This window comes from Cyrtonyx montezumae, unplaced genomic scaffold (assembly GCF_038088225.1).
Source record: "Cyrtonyx montezumae isolate F1298 unplaced genomic scaffold, pur_monq_1.0 scaffold_8, whole genome shotgun sequence".
NCBI lineage: Eukaryota > Metazoa > Chordata > Aves > Galliformes > Odontophoridae > Cyrtonyx > Cyrtonyx montezumae.
This window is the reverse complement of record NW_027072089.1, coordinates 116,218,009-116,240,478: the sequence shown is the minus strand read 5'-3', so window position 1 is coordinate 116,240,478 and position 22,470 is coordinate 116,218,009. Positions and strand designations below refer to the sequence as shown.

The following is a 22,470-nucleotide window of genomic DNA, read 5'->3' as shown; positions in this document are numbered from 1 at the left end:
CAACTGGGAAACTTTCTTCCTTGACCTTGCTGGCTGCTCATGCTTTTGTTTCCTATGCTCCACAGTTCTGCTGGGCTCACCCAAGGGATGCACAGGATTTAAGCCAAAGCAGTTTTATTATTATCCTCTAATAGTGGTCAGGAGTAAAGCAATTACTAAACTATCCCCATTCATCTTCACACTGAGTATACCAGAACACCTTTTACAGCACTAGAAATCTTAAAATGCAGGTTGTCCTGTTATTTGTGCTAAACTGTAAGTCACCTGCATATACCTCTGAATCATAAAGTCACCTGAAAACCACCATTTTCTGTAAAATTCCTTCCTTCTCTCCACAGCTTCATAAAGCACAAAAAACAAAAAATTGATGTTTCATTTTTTAAAGATAAAGACAAGTTGGGGAGGAGTAAGGGGAACACAGTTCATTCTGAGAATGTTTTAAAGCTGTTTATGACGAAGAACTGCATATTAGAACACAGTGACTAATTAATCAAACAGGTAGAAATCAAAATAATCACAATAAAAGGAAACCAGAATAAACAGGAAATAGCAGAAGACATTAAAAATGTTTTGCTGTTTCTCAAATTATTAAAGAATTCCTCTTAGGTTTTGAAAAAAAATAGTATAATAAAATGGATGGCAGTTTGGTAATGCTTTATTTTTCTTCTGTAAATAGAATAATCACATAACTCAAGAATTACTCTTATGATCTTTACTCCCACACAGAACAGAGATTCCAGACAGAAGTGCTACTCCTCTTATAATAGTAATCACTTACTGCCTCTATTCATGTATATTCTTATCTGTTTTACCTGCAGCACTAATTACAAATGACTGTAAACCAGCATCTTTTTCACGAGGACGTTGTACAATAGTTTGCCTGCTTTCACCTTACAATCTGTTTTGCCTCGTCAAGTTTCACAAATAGAGCACTGGGTTGCACCCATTGCACACCGGTCTGAAACAGACAATAAATAAATATAAGTCACAACACCAAATCCCTGAAATCTTGCTGACTCAGGACCTGGCAACCTCACATTTCAGTTCATGGAAATCTATCCAAATTTAGATAATGATCACTTTTGAGAATTGTCTTAAATGTTGAAGAACTAGTAAAAAGACTTCATACTATTATGGGAGAATTCCTCTGCAAGTTGATATCATACATTTGAGACAGGAATTATACTACTGTTTTATAAAAGTATGAATATGATTAAATGTTCTTATTCATAGAACCATATTATTGGAATTTAGTTGAGTAGAAAATGTTCTTTCAAGAGTAATTTTCACACAGCAGTATCAAACAATAAGCTTACTCTACAGGAGGAACTAAAGCAACTTTCTCTGTTAAAAGACTGCTTTAAAAAGCTCTCTTCGCAGAAGCTCTAGTCCTTTTAGATTGCTTTCTTCATGCAAACCTGAAAATCCTACAAATCAACTTTTTTAGTTATCAGTGTAAATGTTTCTGACTGTTTTAAAATCTATTTGAGAGACATTTGTTTCAGCCAGTATGCCTTCCAACATGCCTAAGACAGTTAAAAGTGTTATTTTAAACTTTAAAAATATTACCCCTACATAATTTCCACATTATCCAGAAAACTGCAAAATTGACCTACCAGGTCAATGTTCAGCTTTCTACTACTAAGAGAAGATAATGGAAAAAACATTTGATTACTCATGAATTGGCACAGAATTGTTAAGTCACATTTTACTTTGCATTGTTTTTCAACAAAACTGTATCGGTCAGATTATACCAAGTCTGTAACCACTGTAGTACTACTTCCTCCATAGAAAGAGGAAGTTCTATGGAAAGTCTCTACTTAAGACCTTGTTGCCTGGCTCCAAGAGCAAGACTGAAAGGGAAAATGTACATATAAATGCTTTTTTTTTTTTTAATAAATTGGCAGATATATTAGGGATTATGAATTTTTCCTATACTCTTCTGTTAAGAACTGATATATAACTGATTAAATGAAGTTTTTGGGTGACCTATTCACATCAATAGGCATAGGATTTATAGTTTCCCTGTGAGCCAATCATCTAAAACTCACTTTTCATCCATTACAGAATGTGTGCTTTTTAAGATCTGCTATGCTAATAGAAATAGCACCATTTAACTTCATTATTAATTTGTCAGACACTCCTTGTTCTGTACTGAAACATGCATAAGTAAATCCTTCTATATACACTACAAACCTAAAAAAGTTTTCTCCACTTACACCCTTTTCTTATCACAAGAATAGCAGATCTATGTGAACTGTAGGTCACTGAGTTTAAAGTCATTCTATTTTGGTATAACTTATGAAATTAAAAAAAATCTGCGATTTGTTACTTAAACCTGTTCTCTGATACACTCTTTTTACAGAGAATATTTACAGAAGTGTTTTTGCTGTATTCAACAAGTTTTTATGATTAATTCATTCCTTTTGATGATACTTGCAATAAACTAAATGGATAAAATAGATCATTTGAGGCACACAAAGTGTTCATTTACCTAAGAAAAAGAATTGCTACTGGCTGCAAAAAAAAAGAATCAAAGAAAGGTTATCCAGGTCACATAAAGCCATGTAAAGCTGTAATACAAAATGACAGATACTATTTCTTAGTATTAGGACTTACTTGCTTAGACTGTGAAGACAGAACCCCCTGATCTGAGCTCAACTGAGCAACAGGAGCTACACAGCCCAGGCACTATGCTGCTTTACTAACCCAAACAGGAATGCCTGCCCTCTGACATTCAGTGCTCCCTAAGAACACTTTGATTTTCAGCTTATTTTATTCACATGTCAGTTTGATGAATGAAAGAGTTAAGAAACATTGAGTAAGTAATTATGTTATAATTATTATGTGTTTGTATTGTAAAAGCACAAACTGAGTTAAGATTGACTATAACACTGACAGTACCACAAACACAAGGGACAGCCCTGCTTACTGTCAATTAAATCGAGTAGAAAATAAGACATATTTCATTTTATAGAAAGTAAATGGAGAACTGAATTTACAAAAAAATATAAAATATGTATATATAGACATAACATTGAATTCTAAAAGTGAGAAGTTCTCAACTGGCATTAATCATAGTATTTTAAATTCAGCAGACACACTGAAACATTTGTTCTCAGATAATTTGCTCACAGGAGTCATGGGGAAAAGTCAGGAACTAAGCTGAGATCCGTAATTGAATATATTTAAATACATGAATAGCGCTAATTTATGCACATCAACAAAACAGTCCTAGTCCTTAACAGCTTTGTTTTTCCCTGTCCTTCTAAGTTTGAAGAAGTAAATTTACGTCTAAATCTCTACAGAAGTATACAATATATTAGATTAAAGCTCTACATTAAATAAGATTACTTTTCTAATTATCCAAATCCCAGAATTTTAATTTACATTCTGTCTGTCACAAACTACTAACTTTACATAATACTTCACTAATTAAAACAAGTAGTTCACAGTATTGCTGAGGAAATGTTATCACTTAAAGATTTAACTACATGTAACCAATAACATCACCATTCTGGAAATATGTGGCTGCTACTTCATCAGTTGAGTGTGTGTACTGTGGCTTGCCCCACGGCCCTGGTTTACCAGTTATCCCTGCTAGGGTACTCGTTGGAAAATGTCACAGTTTTCACTGATTTTCAGGAACTCCATTCCTCTTCCACAGAGCTGAGCTAAACCCAAACCCAAGGCCTTTCCAAAATAACACTGAGAAGATATACCCAAGGCCTGAGCCTACAACCAAAAGGCCAGAAAAGCTCCTAATGTACCAACCAATTTGTGTCCTAGTAAAAACATCCTAAATAAAAAAAGATCAAGAATCTGAGTAACCTGCTGTATAGTACAAATTCAGCACATACTACCTAGTCAAACCTTAATCGTTGTGTTTTCTTTTCTCTCTGGTATGTATCTTAGGCAGAATAAAAAAAAGAAGATAAATACATGAAAACTACTGCTACTTGGAATATCGAACTTCAAGACACTGAATTTCCTACTTCCAGAAGCAAGTGAGAATTTCCTGCATTTAGCCTCTCTCAAGTCTTAGCCTTCGCAAATATGCAAAATAAACTATTATTCAAGAGATTGTTACAGAAGTCTAATTTCTATGCGTAGTTTCCAGTCCTCAAGGTTCCCAGGCATCAATTTCATAACTAGGTTCAGTTTGCATTTCTTAAATTGGCACGGCTAAAAATAAGTAAGTTATTTATTTTGGCATACTAAAGAAATGAAAACATAGAATTAGCATACCTTTGAAATCCATTGCTAAAAGCATCTTTTTCATAACAATACATCATGATTTTGTTCCCTACTTTCATTTTTTTTTAAATCAGGATAACAATACTGAACATTACTACTACATTTTCCTAATATTCTAGAAACCTACCTATAATAAAGATCAAAATTCTGAACATATATATTTCTGTATAGATGCATTTAAATATATAGGTCAACTTTTTTTTCAGAATATTCTGAAGAAAATAACTTTATATTACTTTGGATATTTCTCCATTATTTATTCATGACAGTTACCTAGCTTTTTAAACAGCAAGATCCATCAATATTGTCAACAGATCTCTTACAGTATTGTTGATTAATAAATCACTAAGTGAAATTTCATACAGAAAAGTAATAGACAAGATACATAAGTCATCTCTCTGGTTCACAGCTGATCAGTGTTAAGTATCACTGTTGTGAAATCTATAAAATCTTCAATTATTTTATGTCGTTAAAGTCTATACATATTGATGTTATTTTCTGACACTTTGATGGCTAACACAAGATATTTATTATACTCCTGCCAAGAAGGCTTAATGGATATCCAAAATTTTCTCACTAATCCTAATTCCAATAATATTCTAGTTTTCAATGCTTATAGTTGTGCATATACAAAGTTACCCAGAATAGTCAAAGCAGTTAATGCTAAGAAGAGTCTCTTAAGAAGTCCAAAAGACAAAAAATACTTTACTGAAAATAGCAAGCTTTGCTTATTTGGCAGACTGGAGGGAGTTGTGTATTTTTTAGATATATCAAATGTTGCAAAAACACATCTTGCCATTAAAAGGACAACACAACTGTTCCATTTGCAGTAAATTTGCCCTAGGACATAATATTTTACAATGAAAACTGTATTACAGTGGCCCATATCGTGCAGTCTGTTTTCAAATGAACTCTCCAGGGACTCCTATGGAGAATAGTCTTAAATAAATGGAACAACATGTCCCAAAGTACTTTTTACCTACCTTTAATACTCATGATTAAAAGGATTTAAAAAATTAGCAAGCTGTAGCCCTTCCAGTAAGGAATCCCCTTATTCTTCATTTTTTCCCCAAGATAATTTGCAGATGACACCAAGCTGAATGGTGCAGTTGATACAATAGAAGGAAGAGATGCCATCCACAGCGATCTCAACAGCCTTGAAAAGTGGTCCTATATTAACCTAATGAAGTTCTACATGACCAAGTGAAAGGTATTGAACTTGAGTTTAGACATAACTGAGACTGCCCTCAGATTGGGGAAAACTCACTGAGAGCAGCCCTGCAGAAAAGGACTTTACAGTTCTGGTAGATGAATAGCTGAACACGAGCCAGCAGTCTGCACTTGCAGCCCACAGCGTCAGCAGTATCGTGGACTACATCAAAAGAGAAGCCAGCAGGGGAAGAGATGTGATTGACTCTCTCTCTACTCTGTCCTCAGAAGACCCCACCTGCAGTACTGGGTTTTGGACAGAGGACCCCAGTACAGAAAGAATGAAATGTTGAAGCAGAGGATGGTGATGCTCTGGCACAGGCTGCCCAGAGAAGCTGTGGCTGTCCCACCCCAGAGGTATTCAAGGCTAGGATGGCTAGGATTCAGGTTGCCATCTAGTCGGTGGCAACCCTGCCCATGGTAAGGGGTTGGAACTATATGTTCTTTAATGTCCCTTCCAAATTAAGCCATTCTATGATATGATAAACATGCATGGGATAGCTTCATGGCTACTGAGGCAGATGAGAGTGATTGTGACTCAGTGGCCACACAGGGAGTCCCCAGCTGTCTGAGGAGGTGAGTCCTGCTCCACTCCTTTCCCTGACAGTGACAGACCCGTGCCACAGGTAATAACAAACACTGTTGGCAGTAGATGAGAAGACAACAGAATTATCAATGCTAGGCAACAACCAGGCATAGGAGAACAGACCTAGAAAGACCAGATAGCCATAAATAGCCATAAGCAAAAAAAAAAAAAAATTAGGATCAGACAGTATAATGTTATCCTTCCTTTTGACCAATGTCATCTCAGTCCTTTCATGGTACAGCACAAACAGTGCTGGTATCACAGGCACAAAGTAGACTATGGGAGAGGGATGTGGAAAACGAACAGAAAATAAAGAAACCACAAAAAATATATATACATAAAATAAAATAACCACTTTCTGTTAGTCAATATCAACACTGAACAAATCTCATCACACCAAATACCTTTGATGCACTTCATCTGCTCTACAGAACATCACAAAAGGAAGAAAATATTTTCACATTTTGTATTTTTAACATAAAGTAGTCAAAATGCAACTGTGAGTTTTAATGCCACAAAAACACCATGACTCTCATGTTTCCTTAAGACAATGAAATCTCCAAAATATCAAAGTTCTGATTTAGATCCAAAACAAATATTTTCCATTAAGAGGTATACTATCCTTATTCACTCTGCATCAGAGTATTATTTTACAACACACACACAGAGAAACAACCACAGAATTCCCTGGTGAAGTCATGAAACCCCTTTTCAAAAGAATAAATAACCTTCTACATCAATACAGCTTCATATTATTTCATGTCTGACTTATAATTAGCATAAAAGCCTTCCTTAGCTTCATTAAACAGCTATTGTTTAAGAATTCCATTGTTTTCATAGCATAACCAATGGTCAGAATGTTAGCACTTTCTGTCAGTCTAGTTCAAAGGAACTACATCCTTTTACAGTCATCCAGACAGACAGCAGTATCATAGACAGTTGACAATAAGAGCACTATCAGAAAACTTCAACATTCATCTCTAGTTCCAAAAGTTGTTTCAATTTTATTGTTAGATAGATATTTTTAAAACACATGCAGGATGCACTATATCCAATCCCTGTACATCATACATAGATTTAACTGTTTTTGCAATACATATTTCACTTTGTTTTGTATCGATGAGGTAGGAAGCATCTTTTTCCATATTTAAAAGCACTATAGTAATGCAATCATGTCAAGATGGATCCATACTGAAATATAAGATTGTGATGTGCATGCAAGGCATCATAAATTAAATCTATTTGATATAAAGTCAAAGCAATTCCAACACCAACATGAAAGGATGTCTTTTTCACTTGTCAAAGAACATTTCCCCCTTCACATCACTTGGACGTAATGGCCTCATCTTTATTTCTAGTATACTTATTTCTTCCCAGCACCATGTCATCTCTCTGTTTAACTAATATTTTTCATTCACCACAACATTTTGTTTGGCCCTCTTGTGCTCTGGAATTTCTCAAGTGCTTAGTCTACTTCATCAAACAAGACTTGTTCTATTCTTTCCCTAACCATAGCATACTCTTGCTCACCGACTGAGAGCAGTCTTGGTTCCTGCCAGCCCTCTGGAGGACCATGCATACCTTGAATCTAGGTCCTTTACATCCTGGTCTCACATTCTCTTCTGTCTCTACAGCACAAGAGAACTGCCAGCAAATGTTCAGTCTATGAAGGATGCAGTCCCAAATTTTCATTTGGGTCAACTAGTTTTCAAAAAACCTAACAGCATTTCCCCAGTGTCTCTCAGTCACAAACGTCTGTATCCCTCTGTGTTTCTCCCTACCAGAAATATGATTCTAAGATTCTCTTATTCATGAAGGAGAAATACAGAAGCTTTGCTCTGGCAGTCAGTCTATTGTCTGTGCACATAAACCAACTTGAGCAGCAGCACTTTGGCCCTCTGAATATCACAGACCTTAACTTCCACAAAATAATAAAGCATACACCTTCATCTAAAAAACAAAGAATTGATCAATCTGAGCCTCTTTGTACTCACTTCTAATAAATGCTGGAAGATTTTAGCTCTATAATGCTTAGTTTACACTGGCATAGATTGACTTTTTGCATATCACTAACTGCTGTAATCATCCCTAGTAGAAATATAAATATTTTGAAACAGAAATGCACCCAAAACACATGCAAATTAACTATGACTGTGCATATGATGGCGAATGGGAAGCCTTTACCATCTCTTCAAAACCATTAAGTATTTGAGAAGAAACTTTATAATTCCTACAATTCTTCTATAATTTCCTTCACTTCCTATATACATTAATTCCCCCACCATCTTCAGAAAAATAAAAGAATTTTTTAAATATTAAAAAGAAACTAACAAACAAAAAAAACACAAAAGAGATAATACCTCCCTGCTGCAGGTGCTTCCAGTGTGGCTGCTGCTGGTTGTGCCCTATCTGGGACCAATATCAGACTCAGTAGCTCTGAAAATCAGGCTCTTGATGCCTGTAGTACATTATCACCACCCACTATGAGAGAAATAGCAGAAAAAGTCCAAGGACACGGAAAGTAAAGAGGTGGCAGCACCAGCAGCAATTAAAAAAAAAAAACAAAAACACAGCAACAAGATAGAAACAACTGCAGCAGCAGCCAAGAGGATGTAAGACTGGGTATTGGAAAGCCGTGGTTGGGATTTTTCTCAATTATGCTTTTGGTGATCCATTTTAGGAAATGAAGAGGAATTTTTTTTTTAAATATAAAATTCTGGAAAAGAAAATAGCTGAACAGCAAGGTAACTTCAGTTTCTGTAACATATTTTACTGACTCTAAGATAGCATGGGAGAAAGAGAACTATATACATTAAATTTTTTCAAAGGCATACTTCCTTGTAACCGAAAATATACTTCCATATACTGTAAAGAAACAGATAATCTTTACTAGGTGTTCCATAGATTTTGTTAATGTGTTTTCATACTTCTAAGAATCTCACTACCATGGCAGTAAGAAAACAGAAGAGAAAAAGTACAGCATGATGCACAATTTATAATATACAGCAGAGTAGAGGAACAACAGTAATCTGGAACCAAAACCCATATCTGAAGACCGATATATCAGTCCTTTAAGAATTAATGCATATTACATATTCCCAGGAAGCAGTGTTGTAAGCAGTGCTCCAAAAAAGCAAGCTCCAAATAAAAGGATATTCATCTGTACTTAAACACTTTCATACTAAAAAAAAAAAAATTTAAAACCTCTGTTCTATCTTCACTTTGCACATCTACCTTCTTTCAAACATTACAAGAAAAATCGCCCCAAAGATCTGAAGATAATAAAACTATTTAAATATATTTAAATATCAGATTCAGCCATCTTTCCACTTAAGTTCTCCAAAATGAAGTTACAATCGCAGCAGGACAGTTCAAATACAGTATACTGCCAGATCCCACAATACTGACTGCAAATCACTTCACTGAAGCCTGTCTGAGGCACTCATACCATAGCCACTCTTTGCACAAGGGATACTGCCACATATGCCAGCAGCAGCTCCAGACACAGAGTGGAGGCCAGCAGTTCCAAAGGAATTAATTATTAATTATCTCGCTCTAAGTCCTCAAGTAACTCCATCAGGAAACCAGTAGGTTAGAAGCTGCTTGCATATGCTGCCTATGCACCTGGTATTAGGACCACAACGCAAATACAATTTAGGGAAAATTCAAGGAAAATAATAAATTCTCCCAAGATAGTATTCACAAAGAGGACACATTTGAATAGCTAGCATTCATTTTCTATTATATGCCATCATTACTTCAAAACTTTGAAATTCAGGAAACATTGTTCAGTCTACCTAGGCACGTTCAGAGTAAGAGAACTGTGAACAAGTAGTAACTGGAGACAGACAGCATTGGCCTCCCTCATTTACCATTCACTTTATCACATTCACCTTTATAGATTCAGAGAATAACAGACTATCATCTGACAGCGTTTAGTATTCAGTATTTTTACAAGACCAGAACACTACAGTGGTTAGTCATTATATAATACATATCTTACTGAGCTAAAACTGCCCAGATTCCTTTATAAAGAAATTGCTTGCATTGTGCACCTAAGAGAGACTTCTACCACTATCTCATTAGTTCAGAATGCCTCTGAAACACTGGACAATATTTTGCTTCGATTCATGTAACATCACAGAAATGTAACAGCTACTAAAAGGATTTAAAAAATGATATAATGTAAGAATATCTGTGGCAGTATTTATTAGCTCTATTATTTACCAACATTATTTATAATGATGAGTAGTTCGTAGAGAATAAATTATGGGAAATGTATTTTTTTCAGCCAAATGTGATTGCCAGTTTCACAGAAGTATAATTCTTGGAAACTCAGACACCCACTGAGAATAACCACATTTCCAAATTAAAATATCCCCTCCCCATTCCCCCCCCACAAAGCTTCTCCAATGTTTCAATCTAAAACAGCAGATCTTAAAAAAAATTGTGACAGTAACTGCTCTGCTTATATATCTTCACAGATGAACACAAAAGGCATACAAATGTAACTGAAATATTACATTTCATTCTAAACTAAAATTAGCTCACTAATTTTGCCCACTTTGTTCTTGCAAGAATTATTGTTTTTTAAGTCTTGGTTTTGTATTATAAATCTTAAACTACTTTTTTTTAGACTGCAAAGAGACATTCTGTGGCTTGTATTAAGGGTGTGCAAAACAGATGCTTAGTGAGCCCCAACTGAATGAAACACCTATGGCACGCTTTCCTTAGGCTTTAAATGACTAGATAATGGTCCATTCAAATTCCATATCCCCACTGGTTTATTAGATAATTAAAAGAGGATAAATATGGTGGTGCTGGGTTTGATGGTTTGGTGTGGGTTTTTTTTGTTCTTTTTTGTTTGTAGTAACACTGTAATCTATAGTTAGTTATTTAGAAATTTAGAAAGACATACACTCAGTGAGTAACATGTACTTACAACCTCCTCTTCAGTTGAGCCTATGACTCAGATAAAAATAAAACTTTTGTTAAGGTTTGGACTTCATCCAGAACTGATGTGTTACCAGGTAGGGTAGGGTGCTTCAGCTTCAACTGTCTCTCTAAATGCCACCTTAAAATTAATTTTACATTCATTATGGATTTGACTCACAAAAAAGGTGTTTATTTCCAGTGGATGAAGTTCTTCTTCTTGCTTCTATTATATTCATTCCAATGAATATCACAGAAATGCTGCAAAGTCGATGAAAATCTTATACACCGCATCAAAACATTCAACATGTACTATGTTTGTAAGGCTACAAACAGGAAAAGATATGGAGAGCTGAAATGGGATTTAAGTATGAGAGACACTAAATCCCCTAATACCCTGACACTCTCCCTTCTGCTGCTTCCTAATGTTTGTTCCAGTGGGAAGTGGAAGCTGTCTCATACCCTTCAGCACAGATAAATTTAAAGTAATGTACGTGGGGGGAAAAATGAATCCTAGCTGTACACTTAAGTGATGAGCAGTCAGCTCATCAATGATGAGTTATAACTCAGAAATGAAATTTTGGAATTATAATCAAAAACACCAGATCCATGCTCAACAGTGCTCAAAAATGTATTCAGAAAGGAACTGAGATTTAAACAATTTATTGTATAGATCCCTGGAACACTAACATTTTCAATAACAGAGTTTTGAGTATTTTGAATTTATTAGAGTAGAACTGGAGAAAGGGAAGGACAAAAGGTGAAAACAACTTCCTGATAAGGAATGAAAAAGGGTAATAGAAATCTTCCAGCTTAAAAAAATAAGCAACAAAAACTAGGGACTGGAAGAACACTCTGGAAGTGCTTAGGCTATTTTTACATTCTATGATAATCTCTCTTAGAAGACAGCATACTAGGACAGACAGTCTGCCTGTCTGATCCAGTAATGCTATCATTATGCTTCTAAAAAGATGGATGAAGAATGCTCCCATTCACCTGTTCTGGTAAACAGTGCCTTGTCATGATATGAATCTGAATAACCCAAAATGAAATTTACATACAATTCGCAGAATATAACTCCCCAAAACATGTTAACAGTAATGGAATTGCTGCTGGAAATAAAATAATCAAAATAAAAAAATAAATAAAATGCTGCAACATTTACTACAATCTGTAACATGGTTGTTTCCTTGCCATGTACGGGACATACAGTTCCAGTAAACACTTCAGCTCACCAACAACAGGTTTTACTAATATACATATTTTTCAAGAATAGCGGATAGTAATTGATGAAAAACTTTTAAAATAAACTCCGAATAGTTTATGTAGTCCTATGCTGAATCTCAGTGAAACAACATAAGGAATGGAATCTGTACTATCCATACTTTAGGAGAATCCATCAATTACACGTATGATTCTTCTCTACAAAAAGCTTAACAACCAGTTCAAAGTCTTTGCTTTCTTCTGTTTACACCCATTTGAAGTTATTAAGAGGTCATGAAAAGTACACTGACATGAGCTATCAGACTTTCCATTACCTTCAACTCTATTAAAAAGACACATTCAGATAAATTTGTAGTAAACCTGAAGATTCAATGACAACATTGTAAAAGACAAGAGGTAAGACTGAAGTATTACCTTCCCTTCTCCAGCACTCATAGGTTTGAACCACATTTGTTATGGCTTCAGTTGTTTGACTTTGAACTTTCTGCATAGCATAAATAATTATTTTTAAGTGGCCTTACCAGACCTTGAAAATTCCCGAAACATTTGAATAAAAGTAGTAGATGATGTTTTTAAATGTTCAAGACATTTAGGTTCTATAAAGAAAATAGATGAAAAGAAGTTCTGTACCTTTGTGTCAATGTATAACCCTCAAAGAGAATTAGGAATCCATCAGTTTGGACAAGATGAACATCAATTTCTGTTTTTTTTTTTATTTCACACATCTAATTCGTATTCACATTACTGCTGAGCAGTGTTATCAATGCACATGTTGACATTAAAATACAAGGTTCAGCAAGTACAGAAGATCTTCAGACTGAGATACGTATATGAGTTCTCCTGAAGAGGAACGTCAATTCATTCCTCCATAGGCTAATAATTCACGCAGTTTAAAAGAGATGGCACTTGCTTTGCCAAAGACATATTTGCATTTCCAAGGAATCAGAGCAGTAAACAAGACTAGGGGAGGAGAGCTGTAACTTTTCCTGAATAAATTAAAGATTAATAACCTCTAAGGGAAAGAGATGAAGCATTTGAATCTGAATGAAAACTGTGGTTTTCAAGAACTAAGTACAACAGTTGGCAAACTTTGCCTGCTTGTGATGCTCTCCAGTGAAAGGTGGCCAAGAACATAAATAATACAAAACAATTAAGCTCTTGACCTCACAGTACGACTAAGAAGTTGCACCTTGTCAGCATACATAGAAAATTATATGAGATTTTAGAACAAGTAAACAAAGGAATAATTTACTCATGTTTTATAATTCTCATCTTTACAAATCCCTGTTCTGCTGTAGTTCGTATGGATTTTGCAAAGAAACACTTTTATTTCATTTCACAGGAAGATGTTAAATGAATTAAGAATGAATTACAGAATTTTTCAAGATTTCTTGATGGAATCATGATTTTATTCCCTTTGTGGTTGCTATCCCTTTAGTTAGGGTCCTGGACCAATCACGAAGAATACCTTGTCTTAACAAACCACCATATCAGGATGTGGAAAGAGTTATACCCTCCTTCAGTTGGTTAGCATTCTGAGAGCTGGTAATGAAGGACCTGAAATGAAACAGCTACACTGAATACCTTGAACTGATCAACAGAACTGAACCCTGAGGAGTGCTCTTCAGAAAATGCAAGGTATTTACATGGCTTATATATTCTTATTAGTTTCCTCTACATTTTTCTACTTGTTAAACTGTACTAAAATAGGATTGGACTTGTTACAGTTACTGGTAGAGTGTACTTGTGTGATTATACCGATTTTAGTCAGGCCGTCAGCTCATCAGATCTCAATAAGAGTGCTCAGAAATCCTTCTCAGGGACTTGAATTTACCCTTGTTCACTAGAGATGAAATTAAAAGTCAGTACTGGTTCATCCATCATGGTTAATTTTTTCAACATCAACCGAGACAAGTAAAAATCACTACTACACAGTGTGATATAGGATAGAAGAAACATCTTGATCATTCGAACAAGTAACATCACAAGTAGTTTTTATAGTTTCTATAGATGTCTACATTATTTAAATAAAATAGTCTTTGATAGAACATTGAAGCTTTTCTGTGTCTTTATTTTTAATCCATTATGGACAAATATGATATTTTCCTCTATAAGGAAAACAAAACTAACACTTAGTACTTGAAACTTAAAGAGGAAGTAAATTAATACTCTTCTCAGAGTACCTCCTGTTATTAACAATGGTTGTTTATCAATGTTGTGAGTTTTCTCCAGGATTCCTCCAGTCATTCTACTTCTATGACAAATTGGCTATGCCAACAACACTAAGCCTTACAGGGAGCAGTACAAAGTCTGCCCTTTCTGTTCTATAAAAGATCAGTGTTTAGAATGTTTGAATTCTTTGACGCAACAGCTCAAAGTCTACAGCACATCTCACAAGAACTTTTATAAGTCAAGAAAGATAAAATGACCCACTGCCCCTTCTAACCAGAAGTCATTGGAGTCATATAAAATTTACAACAACAAAAAATGAAAGTGCTCTGAAGTACATTTTATATAGATATATTTAAAACTGTGTGGTTTGATATGCAACTTACAGGATATAGTCCATTCTAGGCAACTGTTCTGTAGGGCTATTTTACTTTGTGTTTATTTTCAGTAATGCATAGGGATGATTTTACACATTCTTAAGTTCTCAACTCTCTCTTGTGCATTTCTCCCTAGCTGAGAAAATAGCTAAGAGGGCAATGTATCTCACCCAAAGCTTGCTGCCTTAAAACTAGATTTTAAATTGTGAAATCATCATCCTAGGCATCCTTTATAGACCTGGATATATCCAGAATGTATTTCAACTGACCTATATTGAATGCTTATCACAAAACGAGAATTTTCCTGAGCAGTTGTTTTTTTCTTTCCATCAGAAATAACAGGATTGAGAAAAAGTAACCAGATGATAATTAGATAATGAACACAGGACGTATTGGTTCCATTTATCAGCACTTTTAAGGTGCCCAAACTTTCAACTCTAACGATGACTAAAATTACCATAGCTACTCTATTCAGAATACGTAGAAACCACCAAATTAAAAAACTTGAGTAAAACATTTCAGGACTATAGATGAGGAACAACTCAGTTATCAGAAAGTTATTCTGAACCTTTAATTTCTAATTCACAAAATTTATCAGAGAATTCATTAGTTTAAAGTCTTTCAAATTTTAGAAAAAAATGTTTTTTGGAGACTAAACTTGAACAAAGAACAACAACACCCATTATATTCACTTTTGCTTATACATTTACACAGGTATACACATGTACATAGGCTACTAATTATTTTCTGTTACCACTCTCATTCTTTTTCCCCCTTTTTTTTCCTTCCCCTCTTATTTTTTTAATGCCTGCTTAAAAACATCTGTCTGGCCTTATCCTACTATTGCTTTCCATTTGGATGTTGACCACAGCCATTTCTGCAGATGTTAGAAAATCTATCATTTAAAGAGGGCCGTACATACCAGGTTTACAAGACATCACTTCTTTCACTTTCAGAAGAGACAGAACATCCTGACATCACACTGTCTGCGATACTTTAAAATTTGAACCAAAGCCAACATCAGAAATGTCTACCTGGAGACATATTTAGATCATGCAGAATAAATGCGACCTAGTTGCTTTTCCTTTATGCAAGAAGATTTAGAAAAATAAATTAGAAAAAAAAATAAGTTTTCGTTTTCTGTGTGTGTTCTTCTATTCTCTGAATAAGCCACTATTACACTGGAATACCTCATTATTTCCCATAAGACATATCAAAGGGAAGGGAAGCACTATTTCACAGCAGAAGACTCTCAGTTTAACAATAAAACATAAGATTTTGTGAGAACAGCATTACAGATCTGTTGGGACTCTTTTCCTCCTACTGTAAGGACTAGGGAGTACTCTACTTATTAGTACTGCTGTTCGTAAGACACCTCACCAAACACTATAATTTTTTTTTTCAATTTTATACCAAGAAATTGAAACCTAGCTGGGAATAAAACTTAATAAGTAATAATAATAATAATAATAATACACTTATATTACCTAGCTTTCTGCTAGCACAACTAAAATTTCTATTCTAGAAACAGAAATTACAAAGAAAACAAAAAGTACCTAGATGTCATTTTTCTCATCGTTTACTACAGTAAATAATTAATATTATCTAAAAATAAAAAGATAATCTGTTCCAGTAATGAGAATCCTTATTGATAACACTGAATTGACAAATGTGTTTTGTAGTTTGTTTTTTCAATTTATATATATATATATATTTTTTTTTTTTTATGGTGTCGGAGTTGTAATTTTTATTCCAAACTGGTATTAAGGGGTTGAGCAAGAAATAATTGAACTGCCTCAAAATACTTACAATTATTATGCTTTCAAACTTGTAGCAAACTAAACATGACAATATCCCCTCAGGGCTGAATTATTCAGAGAAATCCATTTTCTTCAGAAACAAATATATATATATATATGTTCTAGATTGCATAAAGCTGTTTTACTTGACGTTTTGGGACACTAAATCATCCTGATTTCAAAAATAAGGTAAGCACATATCTACTTGCTAAATCGGCCTAAATACCCCACCTGCCTCAGATCATTTCCACTTGTAGTAAGAGTATGAGTGTGATGAAAGCTAGTTCACGTCAAGAAACTGATAATGCTAGTTCCAAAGTCAAAGTCTGTAACTTTTTTACACTCATATATACATTGAATGCAGCTGTAAACACCTAATCCTTTCAAGTGAAGCCCAGCATTCCACTCCTGGAAAGTGAATTAACTGGTTGAGCTATACAGTTCCCCCAGGGACATCTTCAGCTAGATCAGGTTGCTCAGAGCCCCCCTCAAATGGTTCCAGGGATGGGGAACTTACCATCTCTCTGGGCAATTTGTTCCACTGCCTTGCCACTCTTATTGCAATCAATCAATCAATCAATAGAAACACAACAAAAACCACAAAACAAAACCAGCAACAACAGAAAACAAATCTTCCATTATTAAGTTTGCAATAATTTCCCTTTGTCCTATCACAACAGAGCCTTTTAAAGCCCTTTCTCTCTTATAGCCTCCCTTTAGATATTGAAAACCCACTCTCAGGTCACCCCAGAGCCTTCTCTTTTCCAGACTGACCAGCTCCAGAACTCTCAGAATGTCCTCATAAATGAGCTGTTCCATGCCTTGGATCATTTTTGTGGCCCTCCTCTGGACACACTCCAACAGGTCTGTCTGTCCTGCACTAAATGACTCCACATTTAGATGCACTACTCCAGGTAAGGCCTCACCAATCTGCAGATCAGAGGTGTAGGATCCCTTAATTTGACTTGCCGACCACACTTTTCTTCTTGCAGCCCAGGATATGGTTGGCTTTTTAGACTATGAGGGGACATTGCTGGCTCACACTCTTTTTGCCATCCACCAGTCCCCCTGAGTCCTTTTGGGGGTGGTGGGGGGGCTGTAATCTACTCTTTTGTCACTCAACTTGTATTGATAGTGGGAGTTGACACGAATGAGGTGCAAGACCTCATACTTCTCTTTGTTTAACCTCATGAGGTTCTCCTAAATCCACTGCTCAAGCCTATCAAGGTCTCTCTGGGTGGCATTCCATCAGGTGTGTAATCTGCACCAGCCTGCTTAGACTCATTTACAAACTTGCTGAGCGTGCACTCAATCCCACTCTCAATGTCACTTTAAGGTATTAAAGAGCACTAGTGCCAGTACAGACCACTGTAGAATACTACTAATCACTGATTTCCATCCAGATATGAAGCCATTGATCACCACTATCTGGGTATAATCTTGCAACTAGTTACACATTCACTGAATAGTCCACCCACCAAATCCATATCTTTCCAATTTGGAGAGAAGGATGTTTTAGGGGACAGTGTCAAAGGCCTTACTGAAGTCCAGATATCTGACTTCAATGGCTCTTCCCTTGTTCACTAATGCAGTTACACCATCACAGCACAATAATAAATTATTAAAATAGTTACAAAAAGCCACACTTAACACTTAAATAATTGACCTAAGTCTACTATTACTGTTATTAATTGCTTTGTAAGTGGCACAGGAAGCAATGGACAAAGATGATTTGAAGAAATGACTGAAGAAACTTACCACTGAAGGTCAACAAATCCGTTATAAGTCATTATTCTGAGAAAGATTGTTTTTTTAGTCTTTTATAAGATTTACTACTGATTAATGGCTATGAAATTTTGTCATACCTATTGAGTAATACTTCAAACCAATTCTGCACAAATATAAAATTAAACAAACAAAAACAACAAAAAGTGAATGATATTCAAACTAAATTTTATTGATTTACTTTTTGTTTGTGAGTAGTGAGAAGCTCAATTGGTAACACCTGGAATAGGCTGCAAAGTTTACTTGATAGTGACAAAAGAATGGGAGTCGAAATCTAAAACTAATGGATTTCAGGAAGCCAGTATCCTGCTCTTCAAGCAGCACTGCATACTGTTGATGTCTTCCAGATATTACATCATAACTTTGAAATAAACATAGATGTCTTTATCAAGTACAGTCATCTTCCCAGAGGTGAAGCATGGCTGAAATTCTTTCACTCCTGAACCCTAGGATACAAAGACCTTTTCTTTCTGTTTTGCTCTCCCTTCCTATTGTTGTCACTCTTTCACCATTACTATACAATTAGGAATGTTTTGTCACACTGTTTGTTTCATAACACCATAGAATTCTTACCGTGACAAAAGAAGATGCACTATGAACACAGATATGGTCACAGAGTTCTTAACGATCAAGAAACAGCTGAAATAATTTGTGCTTTATAGAATCACAGAATGGTTCGGGTATGAAAGGACCCTAAAGAGCTAGTTCTAACAACCTTGACATGGCCTGGGCTGCCACCCACCAGATCTGGCTGCTCAGGGCCCCACTCTGTTAAACACTTCCAGGGATGGGGCATCCACAGCTTCTCTAGGCATCCCGTGCCTGTGCCTCACCACCCCAGGTAAGCAATTTCTTCCTTATATCTAAACTAAACCTACCCTCTTTCACTTTAAGACCATTTCCCCTTGTCCTGACACTACACTCTTGGATAAAGTGTCTCTCTCCATCTTTCCCATAAGCCTCTTTATAAGACTTGTTAGAAAGGTGTGCAAAAAAATTTAACTTATCAATGAACTAATGAAGGTCACAAATATTTAAAGAGAATGAAATAACTCATTGTCTACATATGTGGTTAACATTAAATTAATTATAAAGCATAACTGCAGCCCTGTAGGTTTCATTCTGTAAGTGACACTCACTAGAACTCAGTACTACTGCTAGACATAAAATATGCTAACATAAAAGAGCAGGCAGCCCAGACATCCACCCAACTTTGAAGTTCTCTGGCCTTGACCTATAACTACCTGTACTCAAAACTGTTCTGTTTTTATATCCTACTCCATCAAAACGCTGCTCTTAGCAGATCTACAGCCCTCTTATCATTCTCTGCATTCCTCTGCCAGTGATTTCATTCCACTGGCAATAGGTACCTAGACTCATCACATAAAGCATCACCTGAATTACATCATGCTCCGGAGCAGAAACCTTATACATAAAAAACAGTGTTGTCGAGTGCTCTTTAGAACATATTAGCTTTGTCACTTTCTAACTGCACAAAAAAAAAAGCAACAGCATCTGTTCACTAAGGTACTTCTACTGAACACTATTATTTCAGTGCTTTATTCAGAGACGCCTACAGGTGTTTAAAGAAAGATGATTTCATTTTGTCAGCAACAGTTCATATACATTTCTTCTTCATAAACAAACATAAGACAGTGTAGTTTTTCTGAACCCGAATAAAAACATCAATTTTAGTTGTTTGGGGGATTCTAATTTAGAGGAATATGTTTGGGCCATGAATATTAGAAATCCATAGCATTAAATATCTTACTTCACACCCATTTTTGATGGCTGAATAATTCTTTTGGGAATTTCCTGCTATGGTAAACAACCAAGTCCCCGCACCACAAAATAAATAAATAAATAAATAAAAAGTGGATAACATAAATCCTAAGAGAAAAGCATTGTATGGTGGCCCACGTTTCTTGACGCTTGCTTTAGTTCAGTAAGAGAAAAGCATTTCATGCACCAGGAAATGTTGGATACTACTTCAGGGAGATAAAAGGTATTTCCTGTCATTTTATCCATAAAGCATTGCACAGGTACAATCATTTGGGAAATGCCTATCAGGTTCTCACTATGCATTTATTCTGATGTGCAATGATGTTTCAATAGATCCAGAAGCATTATACTACTCAAAAGCAAAGAAAATAAATTATAACTTTGGTAGACCAGATCATTTCACCCGAACAAGAATAGGAAAAAAAAAAAGTCCTTTTTAGGACATCTTCAATGCCTATTTCTCTCGTCTTTTCTCTGTCTTTTCTCATCCTGTTGCATCCTCATTCTTATTTTCCAATATGGATTTTAATAGCCTGTTCGATCTGCTTTCAAAAGTTACATCAACCAGACAGAATTGCTCCTGAAAATGAATCAAGTTCTTTCTACTTGACTGCTTTTCTACAAATTTGGTGAGAATTAACTACAGACTACAGTCTGCTTGTTTACCTAGGGAAAAAAAAGCGTATCATGAGAAAAATTTTTCATCCATTTGAAAAACAGCACACTCGCAATGAAAGACGTAATTGCAGACATTGCAGACACTCTTGACAGATGAAACTGTTTTCGACAGAATAAATTAGAACACTGGAGTAGGCATCACAAAAATAAGCTGTCTCTAAACGGACTTCAAGCGTACAAAAGTTTGCCGATGCGCAGGGTAATGGCAATCCCCCCCCGAAGAGACCCTCGGGCTGCACTTCGAATGAACACCGAAAGTTTCTGCAGGTGAGCCTTTACGGCGCAAGTTTGCAGCTGCACCTTTTGTTTCACGCCCGGGCGGCTCGCGGGCGGCCCTCAGCGCGAGCCGGGCAGCATCACCACTCCGACTGTGCTCGAGTTAAGCAGCGCAGCTCTACGAGGCAAACCGGCATCAACGGGGCAAATTCAGCACAGCCCTCCTAGCTACAACTTCACGCCTAGCACCTCCACGGCGCTCAGCCCCGAACAGACAACATCCCCCCCCCACATCTTCTCCCCCAAGCTCAGCGATCGCAACCAGTTCGGCCGCCCAGCGCCTCGCGAACTTACTGCAGTGCGATGCGGGAGGAGGAGGAAGCTCACGTCCCTGGGCTGCGAGAGAGCCCGGCGTGCTGGGCAGCCGCAGGAACCGGCCATCCAGGCAGCCGACCGCGCCGCCGCCGCCCCCCTCCGGCTGCCGCAGCCCCAGCTCGCCCGGCCCCACGGGGCCGCCGCCGCCCTACGCCCCGCTCTCCAGCGCCGCGGATCCGACTGCCGACCTCCAGCCGGGCCAAGAAGCCGCGGCTGGGCCGCGCAGGTTTTAAGCGACCGTGCGGCAGCCAATCTCCCACCCCTTTCAGGCAGGGCGGCGGGTGGGGGGGGGGGGGGAGGAGGGGACAGGCAACACACACGCACACGCACACACTCGCGCGTATATACACGCTCCGCACCCGGCCCCTCCCGGCCCAGCGCAGCTGCGGTACCTGTTGTCCTGTGTGCCCGCATCCCCCGCGGCCGCGCCCGCCCCGCAGCCCTTTCCCACCCGCCCTCAAGACGGACCCCGGCTGCGCAGCGCACCCGCAATACCCGCTCAGCACTTACCCAAAGTTTCCCCGCTCTCCCCGCCGGCAGCGGCCGTTCACGCCGCCGACGAGGCAGCGCGGCCGTGACAGCGGTCGCGCAGCCGCGGGGCCGCGGAGGAACCGTGCGCGGCCCCTCCCGCGCACCTGCGCGCAGCCCGCCCGCGCCTACCTGCGCGCTGCCGCGGAGGGGCAGTTCTTCTGTAACAGCGCATCCCGCTTATAGAATCATCGAATGACTTGGGTTGGAAGGAAGCTCAAAGATCGTGGAGCTCCAACACCCTGCCACCCACCAGATCTGTCTGCCCTGGGCCCCATCCAGCCTGGCCTTGAACACCTCCTGGGATGGGGCATCCATAGCCTCTTTCAACAGCCTGCGCCAGTGCATCACTACCCTCTGAGTAAATGTCCCCCTAACATCTAACCTAAATCTTTCCTGTTTCAGTCTGAAACCATTTCCCTTGTCCTATCACTATTCTTCAATTTAAAAAGTCAGTCTCCATCTCTGTTATAAGCTCCCCTGAATGACTGTAAGGCCACTATGAGATCTCAGTTCTCTCCTCCAGGCTGAACAAGCCCACCTCCCTCCACCT

The 22,470-nt window shown here is 37.4% G+C and overlaps 1 protein-coding gene across 4 annotated transcripts in view; it reads right to left on the bottom strand.

The window, feature by feature from the left end:
• DGKB (diacylglycerol kinase beta) overlaps positions 1 to 21,553 on the bottom strand; it is a 329,366-nt gene extending 307,813 nt beyond the window's left edge. For all 4 annotated transcript variants that reach the window (XM_065753425.1, XM_065753427.1, XM_065753426.1 and 1 more), the window contains exon 1: positions 21,369 to 21,553. The gene's annotated coding sequence lies outside the window, so the exon portion shown is untranslated. The remainder of the gene's footprint in view (positions 1 to 21,368) is intronic.
• Positions 21,554 to 22,470: the final 917 nt, after the last annotated feature.